This window comes from Chiroxiphia lanceolata, chromosome 16 (assembly GCF_009829145.1).
Source record: "Chiroxiphia lanceolata isolate bChiLan1 chromosome 16, bChiLan1.pri, whole genome shotgun sequence".
NCBI lineage: Eukaryota > Metazoa > Chordata > Aves > Passeriformes > Pipridae > Chiroxiphia > Chiroxiphia lanceolata.
Window position 1 is genome coordinate 3,807,533 of NC_045652.1, and position 16,250 is coordinate 3,823,782.

Sequence of the window (16,250 nt, forward strand, 5' to 3'; positions counted from 1 at the left end):
GAGAAGGGTTCTAGCATTAGACTGAAAATTCTGAGTTCTTTGCCCACATGCTTTCCACCATTATGACTGATGATATTAATACATAATCTCTTTTCCCAGGTAATTTCTAACCTAGGTGCTCCAGTCTTTGAAGGCTGAACAAGCACTGACTCTACAAGATACTATTTGCACCTATTCCAAGTCCTTCCCAAAAAGTCTAGAAAAGTCCTTTGCAACATATAGCAACTTTCATTTATTTCAGAGACAACTAAAAGGAAAACTAGGAAAAATCTTTTTGAAGAAAGAAAGAGAGTGAAGTGGTTTTGGTGTTGATTTTGGTTTTGTGTTTTTTTTTCCTAAACAGGAGTTTGACATTTCATGAAGGTGAATTATGCAGGATAGAGATCTGTAATGATCTTTATCCCTTTATCTACTTTTGATCTAGCAGGTCTTTAGTAAAGTAAATGTTACTTAATCTACATTCATATTATCTCTTTTCCCCCACCCTTTTACTAGAAAAAAACCCAACAAACCTATTTTTTCAGTGTTAGAAATGTGAAGACAATTTTATTGTGCTCCTCTGTTCTACCCTGTTGCTTTCAATTCCTGTTTAATAAGACACAAGACATCTCTCATAAATTCTGTGCCATCAGTGTAATGTTGCTGTGATGATACATTGCACGTTAAGTTGGGATTGGTGTGAAAGGACAGTGTGGGCTCAGGAGAGATTTTTATTTTGATCTGGTTTTGCCACAAGTGTTCTGCATCTCTTGCTGTTAAAATCTCTGGAGAGCTCTTGATGTGATGGTTTGAACATGGGGTGTTCTGCCCTCTGGCCATGGGCCTTCTGCAGCTGCTGACCTCTCCTCCTCCCTCTCCCTCTTCCTCCTGGAATTAGATCTCAGTGCCCTCCCTGAAGTTAAAGAACTAATTATTTTTCCAGCATCCCTCTCTCTCCTCTGACTTGCCCCTCTGGGAGGCACGAGTGACTCTCTGAGGGAGACAAAAGCTGCACTTCTGGAGGTGACCATCCCTGTGACCATTTATTGTGACCCTTTTCATGTGCTGTTGCACAAAGGGTGAGACTTGAACCCCATGAACCCACTTAGAGCTGATGGAGAGGATGGTGGCCTGGGAGCTGATTTCAAACCTCTGACATTTTGAGTTGCTTTCACTTCACTTCCCTGCACATATTTATTGGCACACTGTCATTCTGGTGGCTGTCTACCTAGAAAGCAGTAGAGTTACTCTCTTATTGCTTTTCTTTCCATGGAATAATGAGGATCTCAACTCAGTAACGACCATGGGCATGAAATGTAATCTAGACACCTCAAACCTAATTTCGTTGCAAGACCAACTTTTACATATTTTTACATTTTAAATATATATGAAATAATATCTAAATACATATCCTATATCTTATATAGGATCCTGTATTGTATAATATATTTATTACTGCCAAAACCTCTCTCACAATTGTATTGTTCATCTCTAATATAACTCTTGCTGTCTCTTCTTGCCCATCTTGTTATTTCTGTGCTTTTCATCCCTTTTCTTGGTAGTCTTTATACTCCTTCCACACAAGCAAATTCCATCTCTTTTTCTTCCTTTCTTATATGCCAGCTCTTTCTTCAAGGTGCTGTCTTTTTTTTTTTGCAGTGTGGTGCAGAATAATCAAACCAGCAAACTTTGTACTTTTTGAAGTAGGGGTGTTTGAACATTTGAAAACCCACAAAAGAAAGGCAGATCAGTAGTTCTGGCATTCTTCAAAATTGCTCTTTCATTTGAAAGGAACAGAGAAGCTCTGGGTGGGCAAACTGAAAGTTGTGGTGTCTATTTAATGAGGCTGGGAAGGGAGGCGAGGAGTGTACCAGTAATGATTCGATGTGGTGAATGCAGATGTGGCCACTTAAAGGAAAAAAATGTGCTTTAAGCAGAGTCTTTTATTTGATAATCAGGCTGCAATCCATGTGCATCGGGGGGGGGTGGTTCTCAGGATGCCCAGAGGGCCGAGATCTGCTCTGGGGATGTGAAGTTCCAGCAGGCACCAGCCTTTGGCTGGGGGAGCTGCACAGATGTGAACGTGTCAGCTGAAGTTTGGAATTCCAGCTTGAGTCCTCCAGCCCCGTTGCTGCTCCCCGTGGTTGTGGTCAGGGTGCTGATTGCTGCTTTTCTGCAACAAGGAGCAAGTGATGTTAACAGAGTGCACGGCATCCCTGGAAGGGTTTTCAGTGCGTGGCCAGCTGAAATCCGTGCTTGGGACGTTGGCTACTTCGAGCATTAAAATGGGCTTTAATGGACGCTCACAAAAGGTTTTAAGTGAATATATTCATCAGTTCCACACTGCAGGTGTTGCTTAAGTCTTGCTCTTGCTCCAGACTCTTTAGTGTGTATAATGGGATTGTTTTTCCTGAGTGTTAGGAAAGCCATCACACCCCCCTAGCGCTCCTCATGTAATGAGCTGCATTCTTTATCCTAATCGGTGAAGCCCGTGCATTCCCAACGGCACATAATTGTTTTCCAGACGAGGCATTCCCACCTCGGGAAGCCACTTCTGCCCGGCCCTTCCTTCTCCAGGAATCGTTAGCAGCGGCAGTCCGGGGGATTTATAGCGCCAGGAGCACCTCCCAACCCAAACTTTATGGCTCTTAACAGCTCTCACTTTTCCTTGGGAAGTGTTTCTCTCCCCGGACACGCTTTTGCCCCAGGGCAATTAGTTATCAAAGTAGTCGTTAACTATCGATAACGATCCATTTGTCAGGGGTTATTGTGCAATGATGCCATATTCTCTATTAATTAGCTAAACCCACGTTAGTTGTAGATAGTGCTAAAGGCCCTTTCTTGGAGGATCAAGCGGGCTTGCCATAAACCAAACTGAGCAGCAGGTTTGCCAAAGCAGAGTAAATGATATGAGGAAATGAATGTTTCCAAAAATATCATTATAATAAATATTTCTCAAGATTTGACAGGTTTATAATTTTCAGACATATCTGCCCATAAGGGAAAGAAATTAATCCAGTGGCAGTTTTTGATGAAAGCAGGGTCTTTATTGGTCCTTTCTGATACTCTTTCCTAGAATAACAGGAAAGAAGAGATGTACACACAGACATATGACTGTATACACTGAAAACCGTGCCCATATTTGGGGCAAGAAGACCTCAGTGTACATGGGAAATCTCAGATTTTTCATCTTTATTTTTTTTTGGCCAGTTTGCAGTGTATCACAGAATAGATGCAGGATCTCTTTGGAGAGATGTTGATGCTTAAGAATTAAAATTGATATATGCATACAATTATTTTTTTAATTATAAAATTCAGTTAGTTTCTGTTTCTCACCTATTGCTTGGTTCCAAGTACCCAATAGAAATTTCTGTCTTCTGAAGAAGTGATTCTGCAGGAACTCAGCATGTGGCACTCTCATCACATCCCACTGAAATATGGTCGTGGAAACCGTGTCTGAACCATGGACTGGAAAAATGCAAAGTGAATAAACACACAGGAAAATCCCTGCACCCTGGTTAGGTGGGGAGGACGGGCATTCAATGTGCTTACATGAAATTCTTTCTGGGCTCCATTCGGTTTTAATACTAATCTGTCATAAAATCTGAAGGGTTTTAGGCTGTTTCCAGCAGCATTTGCCATCAAGTAAAGGTTGAGTGGATATTTTATTATAGATGGAAAATTATTTTAGCATAACATCGCAGTTGAGCTGTTGCCACTTGATGAGTTTATGCAAGAACTCTTGCACGCCATTTCAGAGTGGAATTCGTCCTTTCAGCAGCAGAATGCTGAAAGAGATACAGGGTTATTTGTTTGTGTTGTCAGACAGGAGGTGGGAAAAAGAGATCCCATTAACATTTTAACGAGATCAGCCCTCAAGTGCCCCCCACTGGTTTACTGGGATCTTGCCTATAATGCTCTTGTGGAGAGTCCAAAAAGGATGGCAAATCTCTGAGTTTATAATCTCTCAGGTTACAAAAACTGTGCTGAGTCTTTATAATCCATGGGACGAGAGGGAGAGTGGGGGTGCACATGGCACCTCCGTACACCACAGTGATAAGGCAAACCCGAATTTCATCCTCATCTCCAAGCTGTAACTTTAGTTCCATGGATTTTGCCATTTATTTATCCCTGCGTTAAATGCTGCTTCTAAAGTTTAAGGTCAGAAGGTGAGAGGAAAATTGGGGATGGTATTGAGCCAGGAGGAGTGTTGCTGGAGAGAAAACCTTAAGGCACTCCAACTTTTAGGTATAAAACATAAATTCTTTATAGCTCCCTGTCTTTGTCAGAATGTTTTCCATTGTAGAGCATTGTGTTTGTGACTTGTTAATGCCTGAGCTATTGATTTCCTGTCAGTGGGAACTGGATTCCCAGTGAGCCTCTTTGTCCTTGTCTTTGGCACTCTTTGGTAAAGTCACTCAAGATTGTTAGTTTGGTTTGGTTTTAAAAGCCTTAAAATAGTATTTTACATGTGAATTACCCATTGGAAATGTAACAACTTTCCCTTCTTTTTTTCTTTTTGCACTCCATTACTAAGTTTTTTAAGTGGTAATTTTGAGAAAAGAGGATATGTAAACACAAGTTGAATTAATATACCAGCGTCCTGTAGAGATTAGTTTCCTCTTGTGCTTTTTTCCATGATGTTGGCTCATGAACTTACTTCAAGGCACAGATAAGAAAAAGAAATGTAGTGCTCACCTGCTGCTCAATTAAAAGTGATTGCCTTTCATGCCTCACCAGTACCAGTTTATGTTTAGAAATGGTTAGGAAAACACAGATTAAAAAAAAATGTATTTTAGGTGTTTGATTAGGTTTGTTTTAAATAATTATTGTTTCATTGCATTTAAAAATGCAGAAGGCATCACACAGTTTTACATGCACACATCACTGTGTTTTGGTCTTTTGATTCTAAACAGTTACATGGGCCATGTAATCTGGGCACAGAACAACCATGTCCAGTGCAAGATGTGGCCAAACAGCAGCCAAGCCCTTCCTTAGACACCTTCCCACCCCTTTTGCCTCTGGTGCAGAACAGCTGATAGTAATCACTATAAACATTAATTATGAGCTGATTGGCAAGGGCCTAATCGAAGCAGAGATGAATTAGAACAGTGATGCACCATCTAGATTTTTAAACCAACTGACAAAACTCTACCTTTGATTAATATGAGAAAAATGTAATAGGAAGAGTTCAGTGTCAAGGGCTCTGACTGTTCAATTCTACACATACAGTGAGTTTTAAAATGCAATAGCTGGGAGGTATGCAGACAAAAAAAAAAATCAGATAAACAAAAGTCTGCACTGAATTAATGTTTCAATAAAATGCCTAAGTAACATATGTCCCAACCTGGCTGGAGTCCTACAGCAGGAGTGAAAGACTTTAATTACATGATTGATGGGTGCTTCAGGAGAGAGCTGGGAATCCACAATGACTGCAAGGTCATCAGCGCTGCCTGGGAAGGGGGAGAGGGAAGTACAAGGGGGAACGAGGTGGGAAGTGCCCGCAGGTGACCGGGAAGGGCCATCTGCCCCGAGGAGCCAGGCAGCAGCACAGCAACTCTGCCCCAACTGGGGTTATTACCTGGGAGGAACACTGAAGAGCTTCGTGCTTGGCTGTCTCACAAAAAATTATGCAAAATGTCCAGCTGCTTCCTGCAGAGCTCAGGAACTGTCAAACTTGGGGAGTTTGTTTTTTTTTTGCAACGACAGAAAATCGCTTGTTCTGAAACAGCACAAACCTTACACTGTTGATTGGTGACTGCTGATCCCAAGGCAGTTGGTGATAATTAGAAATATCTACGATGTTAATCAGTTCTGTTGAAGGATTCTTGGCCAAGTAGGTACCAGTTTTTCTGTGAGAGGGGTCACACGTGTGTATGTAAATGGGCATTTCTGTTTGGGTGTTGCTGTCACAGGTTCTGAAGTTCTCATGTGAGAAAATCAGTGTGGCCAAATCCTGGTCATGCTCTCCTTAAGTGCCTGTGAACTCCACTCTTGTCTGTGATTCTCTGTAATTGAGTTCAATTATCATTAACATCATCATCATATTTTTTTTAGTTGGGGTGCTGAAGCTTTTGCTCTCCCATAGGCAGAGGGTGTTTCTCTGTAAACATTTTAGTTGATCACAAGTTTATTTTAAATATTCCTTTCTGTTTCCAGTAAAATATTGATAGCAAAGCCTTTCTTTTTGTGCTTCTTAATTTTTAATATCTTTCTGTGGCCATTATCTACATAAGCCCTTTCTAGACACTGCTACCCAATTCAGTTTTGTTCTCTGACAGCCTTGGGGACACCACTTGCTATGGAAAGAAGCAAATACTATGCTCTTCACAATATTTCTCTTCTGTATCTTGTGGCAGGTCATTGGATATTTGCTGTTAAGGAAAAATTGAAATGTCTGAGGTGAATTTACAGAATCTAGGTTAAATAATGATTACTTGTCCCAGTTTAGATTGTGTCCCAGATTTGAACATTGTGCTCTATAGTCAATTCATATAAATTAATGGTTTCACAGCTGATTATTAGTTTCCCCTGAGATGATACCCCTATTAAATTATTTTGAGCTTCTACAGTTTCATGTATTTCAGATTTTGTTTTTAGCATTCTCTTTTTTTTTTTTTTTTCCAATGGCTATGGGCAAAAAAGGTAGAAATGTTACTTTGCTTAGGGCAGATGTAGTTTTTCTGAATAATTTTGAGTTATTTGATATATTTTTTAAGTTTGTGGCAGTATAATACAACTCACTAAGTAGGATTGGGAAATTGGAATGTTGCTTTCTGGGTCACCATTTCAAAAATGCATAGACGCAAAAGTAACACGTTTTCCACAATTATCATCAATGCTATTGTCAAATAAAGGCTGAGATAAAAATGGGTCGAGGCCCAGGCTGCCTTCTCCCCATTCTGTGGGATTTTCTGACTCAGGGGTGGGAAGTGCTGTCAGGGCAGAGTGTACCTGTTCGACGAGATCCATTTGCAGGACTCTCAGCAGCTTGCATAAATAAATAAAAGCACCCCTGCCCTGGAAAACATGACATCAATTTCAGTCATTGTCTGTGTGTCAAGTATAATGCATTTGGTGAGGATAGCCTGAACTAATATTTTTATTTTAATGAGACGGGTTGATAGAAATTTCCCAGAAAGCTGCTGAAGGTTAAGGTGATAAACGTACTCAGTGTCACAGTGGTGTTGAGTGCTTGTAACGTGCTCCATCACAGTCAGATAAACTTAAAGCAATAACAGACTAAGGAGCTGGGGATGTGGTGACCCAGAGAGGTGGAAAGAAGCAGAGGGGTTGTATGAGGTTATAATGTGTTTGTGTTCTCAACAAGCAGTGAATTAAGCATCCGAAAGTTTCTCTGAACCTTAAATACTGCTGGGAGTGCAGGTGGCTGTAGAGGGTTTGAGCCACTCCCTTTGGGTGCCATTTGGTTCCCCCAAGCCAGTGAAATGACACCACTCTTGTCACCCAGCCTTGGGTTCCAGTCACTGTTCACTCCATCCCCACTGGTCAGGTGATGGATGGATCTTCCTCGTGTCCAGAGCACTCTGTAACCACGTGTTCAGTGAGCACAGAGGCTCCAACTCTGTAGCAGAGCTGTAGTTCAGTGTATTTGATGGACCAGCGACAGTAATAGAAGAGTTACATCACAATCAGTGGCCCGGTGTCATAGTGAAATTAATTGCAGTTACATTTATGCATTTTGAGCGAGTCAAATAGTCCATTAAAATAAGCTTTGTTTGTAGAATTGGTGCACCAATCAATGCAGGGTTTTGGAAAGAACCAATATATTTGGAATATACTGTAACTATAATCAAAAAAGTAGTTTGAGTGCAGTGAACAAAAAATGCCTTTTCCACTACCTTTGTGTTGATCTTGCTGTCTTTGCTGTAGTAAATAAGATTTACATGGTCTTGTAGCTTATTATCTCGTTGTTAGGAAAAATACTTCATGTAAAGATGAAATTTCACCCCAAACATAACTGACATTCAAGCCTGATATAAAGATGAATCACACAAACCTGAGAGTGTTTGCTGAGGAGAGGAATATGACTTATAAAATAGGGATTTTTACTGTCTTGGTTCCTACAGAAAGTACTAGTTCAGCTTCATTGTACTGCAGACAGTCTGGTGTGAGTGAATCTGTACTGAGAGCACTGAGAGTCCTTCCACTGTATAGTCATTAAATAAAAGCCAAGGTGGTGGAATCAAAGGAAGGCACTGAGGTGACAGTGACCTACTTTGCTAAATCAGAGGAGTGGGCACAGAATAACTGTGTTAAGGTCCAACACTGCAGGAGATAACCTTGAAAGTGCTGAAAATCTCAATTTTCAGACAGTGCCGGAGCAGAAATATAAAAATCTATGAATCACTAGTAGAACAAGCCTATACATCATTTAATCCTGATATATTTAAAAAGTGGAACGTCTTCAGCAACCTGCATGTGAAAACACTGTGCACTGTGAAGTGGATAAAGTAATAAACACCAACCACTTCCACAAACCTGAACACTGCAAAATGCCTGGAGTAGGGAAATAATATGGGGTCAAAATGTGCTGTACTGAGATGTCTGGATTTGTTATTTTTTTCCGTTGGTCTTTGGAAAGACCTTCAGTGGTAGCTGATGCAGTCATTACAGCATCACTTTCCCTTTTATTGATTCTCATTGTCTAAATTGCCAGCTAAGACAGGATTTGGTATGTCTCTATTCAGAACAATTTTGTGCCTGCACTAAGGTACAGCTTGTGAGGGTGTAAACTGATGCAGTTTCGTTGACATGAAGGAAACACGGTCAATTAACGCATAGAGCTTTGGTCTGGTGTCTGTAATCTGCTCCTAAAACTGTCACAACAAATGTGCATTATTTTGTTGTTGAGTTTTCACATACCTCACTTGCTGTTTTTATGTTGGTTGAAGGCGTGGTGGAGGAAAGGGGAAATAAAAGGGAAGGGGGAAGTACTGGTTTTGGCTTAATAAGTAACTCGGTGCATGTACTTCCTTTTATCTCTTCTTTGTGGTGAGTAATGAAATTCTAAACACAAAAAAAAAAACCCAACCCCCAAAAAGATGCCCAACAAACAGCACCCCCCCCCCAAAAAAAAATAAAATTAGAACTAGTGGCAGATTTGAGCTCTCTCTGGTGAAGCTGCTTTATTGTTTGTGCCTGAAAGATTGACTTTCTGTTATTTGCCTGATTGGATTGTCTTCTCCATATGCAACACTGTGGGCAGGATGGGAACTGAGTGAACGTGGCAGAAAGTTGTCTTAATTTTTGTAGTTCACAAATGGGTGAATACTTCTGATTTTATCATGGTAAGACAGAAGTGACTGTGCTGTTTGTAATGAATACTTCTGCAGTTTTGTCTGGCACAGCAAAGTTTTCATAGGTGACAGCAGCAATAGCTGTTGGTCTAATGGGTAGTCGTTACGAATAGGAATTAAGTTGTTCTTTGCAGTAAAATTATCCAAGGGGAAATTGCAGTAGCAAAGCTGTTGCTTGGAGTTATTTGCCTTTCCACTGATTGAGTTTCATGACACTCTTTCATAATGCTGAAGTTGAAATTTCTTGATTCACTTGTTTTCACTAACAGCCTTCTCTGCTGCTGGGGTGACATTACATTTGTTCTGGGGACATGACCCTCAATTCTTTTGCAAGTTTCTTTGTCACATTTTTCAAAAAACCGTTTTTATTTTCTTCTAAGCCATTTAATATACATATTTTAGCAAAATACTACCTGCTACTGTAGCAGTTTCATTTGACTGACATTTTTAGCACTCTGCACTCCACGTACAGCCTGTGAAAGGCTGGACACCATTAGCATTGCTCACATTTCAGTTACATCCATTCCAATATTCTCTCTGCTTTCTTTTCCTCCTTGAATCCGTCCTCCCTGTATTGTTTTATATGTTATTTATGTTTCATCATATTGTATATTTCAATTTAAAACTCTTCAACAAAATTATATTTGATCAGAAAGCTTTACAATGCTGTTTGCAACACGTTCAGTGTAGAGGTTCATTAGAATCAAATTCTTCACTTTTGTTTTAACTTTTAGGCAGAAATAACAATCAAAAATCCATATGGGAAGTTGGGAATAAACTCCTAATAGATCTGATTCTTAATAGATACGTGTGAAGTACATCTGAGGTTCATCCAGCCAGCCCATGAGCATCTTGAGGAGAGAACAGTCAGATCTCCCAGCTCTTAGGCCATTTCTTGGTGGAAGTGCATGTTCAGGACATTTTGGAGACTGGACTCCTCACAAGACGAATGCTAACACAGTTCCCTTGGAAACACTTTTCCAGGGTTGTATCCAGCACAGGGAACATCCCAGCAGTTATTTCAGATGTTCTTAAGCCAGAAGTGCTACTTGATGCTTTTGGACTGTAGCAGCAGGGCAGGAAGGGGGGCTGGGTTCATTGTGCCAGGATGGCACTCGTATGTTTTTATGTTTACCATTTTGGTATTCCCTTCCAAAACAAGCTGATGAGAACTGTTTTTCTTAAGGAGAAACAAAGTGTGGTCTGTCTTGGGCCACAGACAAGTTGATATCCCTGAGAGGCTCCCACTGCTCCTGACCTTGTGGTGGGTTTAAAATAATACTCAGAGCACAGGAGCAGCACATGAATTGTGTGGTGAAACTCAGGAGGAGAGAATGTGAAAAGAAACTTAGCATGGACACTGGACTGGAAGCTTGGTTTTCCTCACTGGAAGCTTGGTTTTCCTGATTGAGATGTTTGTGTTTGGTGGGAGGAGGGACAGTTGCTTTGAGCCGGGTAGTGGTTCGATAATATTTTAGACCAATATGTGGAACAAGTGAATATTAGACTGTGTTGGGTCATAGACAAAACTATGTTGGGTCATGCATTTGCTTCTATCCACACAGCATTTATTTTAAAAGACTGCAGTCGTTACTTAGGATGAGTGGTTTATTCAGCTACCAAAAGGGGAATAGTGTAGTAGTGTAAAATACTCTACTAAAACAGGGTTATAGGTGTACAGCAAAACACAAGAGTCAAAAGCTGCAACCCAGGGAGTCCTGGCTGGGCTGGTGAGCACTGGAGCAGTGGGGAGAGGATGAGGAATCCCCTGGAGATCAATAGAAGTTGACAGAACAAACCACGGAGTAACCTACTTCCACCTGGAAGTTCACCCTCCTGTGAGCAGGAGGGAGGACTAAAGGCCTCGAGGTGTTCCCTCCCCATCAGTCACTCTGTGAGTCCAACATTCATTCCCTGGGCCAGCTGCAGAATTCCAGTGTGGCTGATTGCACAGACAACAAAGGCTGTCCTTCCACTTAATCCAATCTTCAGGCGCTCTTCTTTTCCTTGGGTTTTCTTTTTTTGTTTGTTTGTTTGGTTTTAGGTAACTTGTTTACCGAGTTTTCTATTCCTTTTCAGCAGTCCCAATGTACTTAAAGAAAATCAAATCTCTTCAGTCAATTTTAGTTCCATATAGTATTTAAAATAAGTACTGCAAGATTCAATTGTCTCTGATAACAATATTTGTTTTGTTAGATCTTCAAGTAATTTTGCTCTTTTTTTTTCTTTTCCTTCTTTTTTTTTTTGGTAGAAGTTGGCTTTAGGAAACGTGTTTCATTGTATTATTTAGACAATGACCTTCAGAACTGATAACATTTTGTTGTAGTGCACATTTTTTGTGCACTGTTTAAATAATGAATAGTAAATCAACATAGTTAAATGGGATATGACTGCACAGATTTCTGTATAAATTGGGAAACTTCGCCACCTGCTCTACAAGGACAACCTTTTCCAGTTGTGGCTATTTTTGTGTGTTAGAAAACCTTTCCAGAAATATTCCAAATCTCTCACTTCCCAGATCATTAAGCTATATGAGCAAATAGTCCTTGTACTGTAGAGTGGCTGAGGAGCAGAAGAATGCTTTTTGTATTAACTGTTTTTCTAAGCCACTGCTTTGAAAAGGTTTAAGGGAGTAAAATGCATGAGAAATTTTAGGCAGAACAATCTGTATTTCAAAATACATAGAAAAGAGTAAAAAAAAAAGGGACTGTTTTCTCTTTCTTTTTTGTGCCTCTAACAGTGAGTATTAATATTAAATAACACTTCTGGTACTTATTAGTTTACAAAACAGTTTAATTTTTTTTTTCTTAAAAAGTCTCGGAATATGTTTTGTTTTGTTTTAATTTAGATTTGGCTAAAATTATCTGTCATATGCAGATGATTATGCAATGTCTGCCAACATCCTACCCTACGACAGTTTTAGCAGATGGTTGAATGTGTTTCATGTGGCATTTGTTTAAATGCAACTATATCTAATTTTTCCTGTAATTATTAACATCATCTTGGTTCTGAGGACTCGATCTGCATTGAATTAACTACTGTTAGGCTATTTCTGCCAGAGTTTGTATTTCAACCTTTATATTTTGCGGGACAAATATTTTACTTTACTGTCTGAGAGTTATATATTGTCACATGGAAAATTTATGGTAAGAATAACAAATAATTTATCCAGTGCTGACTGTGCTGCTGTATAAAGAAAATAAGGCTTGTTATTTATTTTGTGTGTCTCTCTCCTCAAGTGTTAATTCTGTAGCAAAATGAGAACACAGCACTGAGACTTAGTGAATTGACTCTGAGTATTGAAACAGCAATTTGAGGTACATATGCAAAATATAAACAAAGTCACTTAAAGATCTGTTTGCTTGAATAAACCCCAAAAAAGGGGATATAGGCAGGTTTACTTTCATATCAGTGATGGAAGGTGCCAATCAAACAAGATCTGGGGGGCTGGATATTTCCACAGTTGTATAATATGATTATTATGACAATTTACTTGTTAATTAAGCTTCACCAGATGTCTGTACAAGGCTGTAGAGTACATGTAAAAATGCACAGGTGTATGTGTGTGTGTGTGTATATGCACCCAGACACAGGTATATGTGTGTAGCTAAATGTTTGGGTAATTTCTTTGCTGGACCTATGAACCCTCTTGAGTTCCTGGACAGTTTTCTCAGGGGAATTGCTCTCACACATTTTTACATTTATTTTAACCAACAGAACATAGTCACAAAACTCCAAACAATGTGTTAAACTTCTGTTTATCAGCGAAGATCTTCCCTGGTTGTTTGAGCATCCCAGCTTCTCTTTCACTTTCTCCTAAAAAATGTCATCGTTCTCCTAAAAGTGTCATCACTCACCCTTGAGTGAACCTCTTCTGCTCTGCTGCCTAAACCAGCTGCTTTCTCCTCCTCCCCTGCTCCAGAGCCCGAGCAGTGATCCACCTTCCCAGCCTCCCCAGCTGCCTTGGTCTAATTTTTTTGCCAATTGTTTTATGCAAAATCCCATTTTTCTTGTGTTTTGGCAGGGGGGTCCACATGCCCACTGGAATATTGTGTTATTCTCCCTAGTCCCTTGCTCTTTATGTTTTTGTTCACTATAATTTCCCTGCTGTGCTTCATTAGAATATTCTGGGGTTCAAGCTGGTTTTTCTCTTCTGTAGAAGTATTGCTAAAACATTAGATGATCACTGCATTAAACCCCAGTTTGTAACATTAATGACCAGGACATGTAGATAAAACTCAGTAACATGGATGGTAAAGTCAGCCATGGGGTTCATCATGTGCACTTTGGGCTTTCAAGGTTTATTTTTGAGAATCTTGCTGTGATTTTGCCTTGGCTACAATAGTTGGCAGTTTCTTATTTTTTATTGGGCATAAAAAGTAATAATATGGCACTGCCATTAGCTACAGAATAAAGCACTGTTAGCACTCAACTTTTTATTTAAAATCCAAATCCTGTATTGATTTTGCAATAGGAAGACATGCAGGTCAGAAATGCAGTAAATAATGAGATCAACAAAGCATTGGTTCGGGATATGAAAGGGAATTGCAGATTTCCAGTCAGAAATAATAGAAGGAAGGAAATCAATGACAGTAAAAAGAGAAAGCAAGAGTGAATAAAATAATATTGAAAGGAAATTCAGTTACTGAGAGGGTTGTTACTGCATTCACTGTTTGATACAGGGCATCATCCTCACCATCTGATGTATTCCAGTACCAGGGTTTTTTGAGAACAGGAACTGGAAGACTTGGCTTGAATTTTTAGGATGCTTCCAACAAAACTAATGCATCACTGTGTCTGCTTGCACCTCTTGTTAATGCTCATAAAGGACAGCAGCTATGGTCTAACATCCATGCTCTGCTCAAAATGAACTAAGCCTCTAACCACTAATGCTAAACTAATCATCTGGACATAAAAATCTCATGTAGCAGCAAAGGGAGAAAAGTGTCTAAATTGTCAGAGAGACATGAAGTGCAGCACTGGGTCAGCCAGGATGAAATTAGACCTCACTTGCAACAAACCATGCCTCAGATTCTACTGTTTAGAAGCACTAAAGTTATATTAAAACATAATCTAAGTGACAGAAAAAAATAACATTTTCAGCATAGCTCTCCTGGTCAACAGGAGTTGTGAAAGATGTTTTAGCTCTAGAATTTATTCTTGGGTAATTGTGACTGAGACACACAGAAAACAAAAAGCTATGGGAGCATCTCTGATTCAGGGATAAAGCACAATATTTTGATCCATGTTTCGTCCCAGTGCCGGGTTGTGCTGGTGGTGGTGCTCATATGCAGCCCCTTTGTACACACAGAACATGCAGACACATCCCCTGGCTCTCAGAGTATCATTACACATCTTTCAAAGTCTTCCCTGAGTACAGAGTGCAATAAAATAAATCAGAAATATATTTGAATTTTTTTGCCTTTGTCTGCTAAGCTACTCTTCAGTCAGCTCACTTTCGTAGTGTTACATCCTGTCTTGGAGACACACATTTTGTGGCAGTAAAACACTTGTTAGGAAATGCACTTTTTAAGCTAAAAGATAAATTTTTCTTTCACTCAATCCCTTAGTTCCTGTGCACTTGCCATTCAAAATACGTTGCAGTACATAATTGTGCACCATGCTACACACTTATTTAAACCCCTTTATTTTACAGGGTTTGGGTTTTCCCCAAGTTCTTTGTAACTTTGGGATTGTTTTGCTTGACCATAACATTCTGCACCTATAAAAACTAAAAAAAGAGAGATATCAGATAGGGTGGGTTGCGAGCAAATACTGATATTACTCTAATGTAACAGGATCAATACATGAGGAATTTGCATCCACCTGAGGCTGAGCTGGGATGTTGTGTGGGAGCAGGAATCTGAGGAATGGGTGCACACTGCATCTCTGGGCAAGTGGTGGGTGTCAGTTTGGGAATGTTGCTCCCCAGTGGATCCCAGTTGCTCTTATTTTCTCAATAAAGCTGCATTTTAGATTTCTACTTTTAGCTTGCAGGTGTTTAAAGGCACTGTTTGTACTGTGCTACAGATACTGGTCATAAATCAAAGTACTGATATAAAGTGGTGATAATGATGGAATCTTCCATCTACTGGTTTTTTTTTTTTTAATTTTTTTTTAAAGACTTTAGGACTGATCTGTGATAACAACTTTTAACCATTCCCTCTCCAGCATGTGGAGTTGGCACCGTGGTGAACTGGTAGGATGCAGTGGTTGGAATGGGGGAAAGGAAAGGGCTCTTCAGGGTGACACAAATAAGCATTAAAATGGTTTCTTGTATTAAATAGCCTTGCTGGTGGTTGTGGCTGACTGTGATACAGGACTCGCAGGTCCCTTTGATTGCAGCAGCCCTTGCCCAGGGATGTTGGAGCACTGCTGAGCAGGAGAGGGGCAGCACTGCCCCTTTGAACCACGTTCCTGGCCTGCACAAATGCCTTGAACTCTCCCAGGGACTTTCATTCCTGCAAAGCCCAAAGGTCAGAAATGGGTAAGGCATTAGCAGAGCCCGAAGGAAAGGCTGACGGGAAGGTTTGAGTGGATTGCCTGTTCATTAATGTCAGGGAGCCCTTACTGAGATCATGGATTGCAAGAGAAAATAATGAGCTGTTTTTCAATGATGGGCTCAAATATTTCTCTTTCCTGACCATTGCTTTACTTCCACCTTTCCTGTATGCAGCCTTTCCCTCTTCTCTCACCCATGTGATCTTTTCTTTGGAAGAACTGTAATAAATGTAGGTGTTAGTCCTTTCTGCTAACATAAAATCCCGTGTGTAACTTGAAGCTCTGCACTGATTTTAAGGAATTGGTAGCATTTGTGGTGGACACTCTTTTTAGCCTGTCATGAATCAGTCAAAGCTGGCTTGAGCCAGTTCTACCTCTGGGCACTTGTCAGTTCGTTACCTCTTGCTTTTTGTGGTATCAGTCACAATTTTTACCTCTTTTTTTTTTTAT

The 16,250-nt window shown here is 40.0% G+C and overlaps 1 protein-coding gene and 1 long non-coding RNA gene across 23 annotated transcripts in view; one reads left to right on the forward strand and one right to left on the reverse strand.

Annotated features, from left to right (window-relative positions):
• Positions 1-16,250, forward strand: part of RBFOX1 (RNA binding fox-1 homolog 1) — a 1,157,213-nt gene that overhangs the window by 571,666 nt on the left and 569,297 nt on the right. The window lies entirely within an intron of this gene.
• On the reverse strand, positions 2,102-6,999 carry LOC116794731. Its single transcript, XR_004359871.1, has 3 exons — positions 6,934-6,999; positions 3,316-3,435; positions 2,102-2,195 (listed from the first exon to the last, which is right to left on the reverse strand). It is a non-coding gene; the product is annotated as an uncharacterized LOC116794731 (long non-coding RNA).